Source organism: Marmota flaviventris, chromosome 1 (genome assembly GCF_047511675.1).
Source record: "Marmota flaviventris isolate mMarFla1 chromosome 1, mMarFla1.hap1, whole genome shotgun sequence".
NCBI classification, from domain to species: Eukaryota; Metazoa; Chordata; class Mammalia; order Rodentia; family Sciuridae; genus Marmota; species Marmota flaviventris.
Window position 1 is genome coordinate 40,116,843 of NC_092498.1, and position 3,822 is coordinate 40,120,664.

At 33.7% G+C, this 3,822-nt stretch overlaps 1 non-coding gene across 1 annotated transcript; it reads left to right on the top strand.

Moving 5' to 3' along the window:
* The first annotated feature begins 2,142 nt into the window (after window positions 1-2,142).
* On the top strand, window positions 2,143-2,274 carry LOC114085358 (small nucleolar RNA SNORA18). The gene has a single exon (XR_003581459.1). It is a non-coding gene; the product is annotated as a small nucleolar RNA SNORA18 (small nucleolar RNA).
* Window positions 2,275-3,822: the final 1,548 nt, after the last annotated feature.

Sequence of the window (3,822 nt, forward strand, 5' to 3'; positions counted from 1 at the left end):
AGGTGGGAGGGAAAGGGAGAGAGAAGGGAAAATGCATGGAAACGGAAGGAGACCCTCAGAGTTATACAAAAGTACATACAAGAGGAAGTGAGGGGAAGGGGAAAAATAATACAAGGGGGACAAACGAATGTCAGTAGAGGGGGCAGAGAGAGAAGAGGGGAGGGGAGGGGAGGGGAGGGGTGATAGTAGAGGATAGGAAAGGCAGCAGAATACAACAGACACTAGTATGGCAATATGTAAATCAATGGATGTGTAACTGATGTGATTCTGCAATCTGTATATGGGGTAAAAATGGGAGCTCATAACCCACTTGAATCAAATTGTGAAATATGATATATCAAGAACTATGTAATGTTTTGAACAGCCAACAATAAAAAATTAAAAAAAAAAAAAAAAAAGATACCATATGCTAATTATTGTCATCTTTCTATAAAGAACCAAATCCTCCATGTCACCAAGGTACTTTCAGTTATAATTAGAAGAACCAGTTAATGTTGTTAGAATAAGAGTAAGTGACCTTAAAAAGAAGTCCTTGGGTTACATTTTCCTTATGAATTTCAAGTTTGAAATGTAATATGTAACAAACAGGTTTTTACAGGAAAAAGAAAAGATTAGGGTTAAAATGACACTATGTGATTCAAGTCATTAGTTAAATCATGTATAATAATGTATGGAAAGTTGTGGTTTCTTTTTTTCTGTTTTTTAAAATGTATTTATTCTAATTTGTTATACATGTTAGAATGCACTTCAATTCATAATACACATATAGAGCACAATTTTTCATGTCTCTGGTTTTACACAAAGTAGAGTTACACCATTTGTATCTTCATACATGTACTTAGGGTAATGATGTCCATCTCATTCCACCATCTTTCCTATCCCATGCCCCCTCCTTTACCCTCCCTCCCCTGCAACCTATCTAAAGTTCCTAAATTCCTCCCCATCCACCCCATTATAAGTCAGCATTCACATATCAGAGAAAATATTTGGCCTTTGGATTTGGGGGATTGGCTTACTTTGCTTAGCAGGATATTCTACACTACATCCATTTACCTGCAAATGCCATGATTTTATTCTCTTTTAATGCTGAGTAATATTCCATTGTGTATATACACAGGAGTTATTGAATCACCAAGCATCACAAAAATAAGATTGGCTGGGTAGAAGTTTGTATCTCAGTCATTACTGAGACATAATATAAAACTGTCCCTGAATCTCTCATTACCAAGTTTCAAATTCTCTGAAAAGCCTTATTATTGACTTCAGTCTGACACACAGCCTTGAATTAATCAAGGTGGCTAGGGAGTGTGGTTATATCATACTAACATAGCTGCTACTCAGGATTGTTGCCTAATTTTGTGGAGTCTAGTTCAATTTGAAAATGTGGGTTCTCTTGTTCAAAAACTATTAAGAATTTTAAAAGAGCTACATCAGGGTATTAGAGCAGAAGACTTGGGGCCCTTTTAAAGAGAAGGGCTCTATGTAACTATATAGGTCACATGTCTACAAAGGCAGACATGGAAACCATAGAATCTGCTTAGGTGTGTTGTGGGGTGGGGAAGATATTCCCAGAAGTAGTGGCTACTGGGCAGAGGAAAAATGAAAAAGAAGAAAAGAGCCCAGTACACTGTACATGTGTCATCACCTTTTTTAAAAAAATTCAATTTGTTTTAATTAGTTATACATGATAGTAGAATGCACTTGTGCACTTTGATATATCATACAAATATAATAATGTATATATACAAATATATAATAGATGGGATATAATTTCTCATTTTTCTGATGTACATGTTACAGAATCATATTGGTCATGCAGTCACATATATACATACAGTAATAATGTTTGTTTCCTTCTATCTTTCCTATCCCCACATCCTCAAAAAATATCACTAGTTTTAGATGACTTCTACCATTTCTTCTAATACCTTATTATATTTTAGATCACAGGGCATCACTTGTCAAGGTATCTGATACAACAACCTAGTTTTAATTTATTTATAAACAGGTATAGACTACTATGTTATAAAAACAGAAAGCAGTTTTTAAAAAAGAAATGAAAATGTAAGCCCTGATTTTCATTACATTCAAAATTATATTTCATCAAATATAATCACAATATGTAGGTTAAATTTTTTTTAAGTTGAGGTCTATCCCAATGGGGCTTTTTCTGTTGCCACACATCATTGGAAATCCCTCATAGAGTAACTCTGTGGTTTTGCTTTACTCATAGGACTATTTGTTAGACTTGTGGGAAGTAACTACAAGATAATTAATTTTTTTTTTTAAAGAAGCTATAACAGCTAGGTTAAAACATAGAAAACATGGATGTTTGATTACATCACAATGACTCTTAAAATTACAATCACAATGACTCTTAAAATTTTCTTTTTGACAATCACAATAAAAAGTTAGGAGCAAAATACTAATTTCCCATATCAAATACCTATACATACAATTCAAGCTAATACCATATATAAAAATATTTTATTTTTTGGTACTGGGGATTGAACCCAGTCATATTTATCACTGAGCAACATCCCAAGGCCTTTGTAATTTTGAGACAGGGTCTTGCTTAGTTGCTAAGGCTGACCTTTCAAATCAATGGGGTTATAGGCATGTGCCACCACTCCTGGCTAAGAATATTTAAATTTTTATGTGACAAATAAGCTTAGTTTTTATCTGTTAACATAATTTTTATTTGATTGATAATAATATTAAACACAAACAATTTTTTGTTAAGCAATATTTAATACAAAACTCACAAAAGAGAACCATTCTTACCCAAGAATGCTGACGGGAAAGGATGGACAATTTCATCAAGTTAAGATATTTAATTTGTATCCAAAATGAAGAAATGCTATATTCCCAAAATTAATCTTTAAAATGTCATATGTAGCCAGTTTCAAGTATTTATCCTGAATTTACAATTAAATTCACATGTTTCAATTGAAGAAGTCCATTGATTTCAAATTTTATAGAGTATTAGGTTTCAGTCATCAAAATAATCTTAAAATATTCATTGTAATTTGACTGGAACATAATTTGTTTTCTCTGCAGCTCACCTCACCAATACCTGAAATAGTTACAGCCTTTTCAACCAGACTAGTCATCCTGACAATGTCAAATTGCTATATAAGTTTCTAGACACTCTCAATTTGTGTCTTTATCCCACTGTGAACAGGTAACAATTTACTGTCAATCACCAGCCAGTGCATCACACTTTCTTCATGTACCCTTCTTGTGTCCAGCACCTATGAAGCAAAACTCTTATACTAGATAGATTTTCACATACCAGGTGGAGATAGACCAAACATAGCAAAGGATCCAAATAAATGCAGAATGTGGGAGGAAAAAAAAATAAATAAAAACACCTGGAGAAGCCCAGCCACTGAACTTAGGGAAAAGAATGCCAGATCACTGGGTGAGAGATATTAGTAGCGGCTGCCTATTTTTCACAGTCCATTCTTTTCCTGTTTAATATTAGGCCTCCATGTGATTAATATTAAAAATCTACAACTTTGTCATTTGATAATTCTCATTAGCCCAATAGACCACCTGACTACATTATACTTGGCCCTTTTATTTTCTTACATGTGGGCACCAAAGCTCATTTTTCTCCTTAACAAACAACATCATTATAGTTTTCTTCAAATACCTCTGATTTTCTTCAAGTTAGAAATGCAAATTAGAAGGGAACAACGTAGGAAGGACATTTAGAAGGACTGTGTTTCTAAACAGAGATATTAAACAGTTTGTTGAGGCAGATATATTCATCCACAGTAAGTCTCCTCAGGGACACCTCAGTCTTTTGCATAGCCC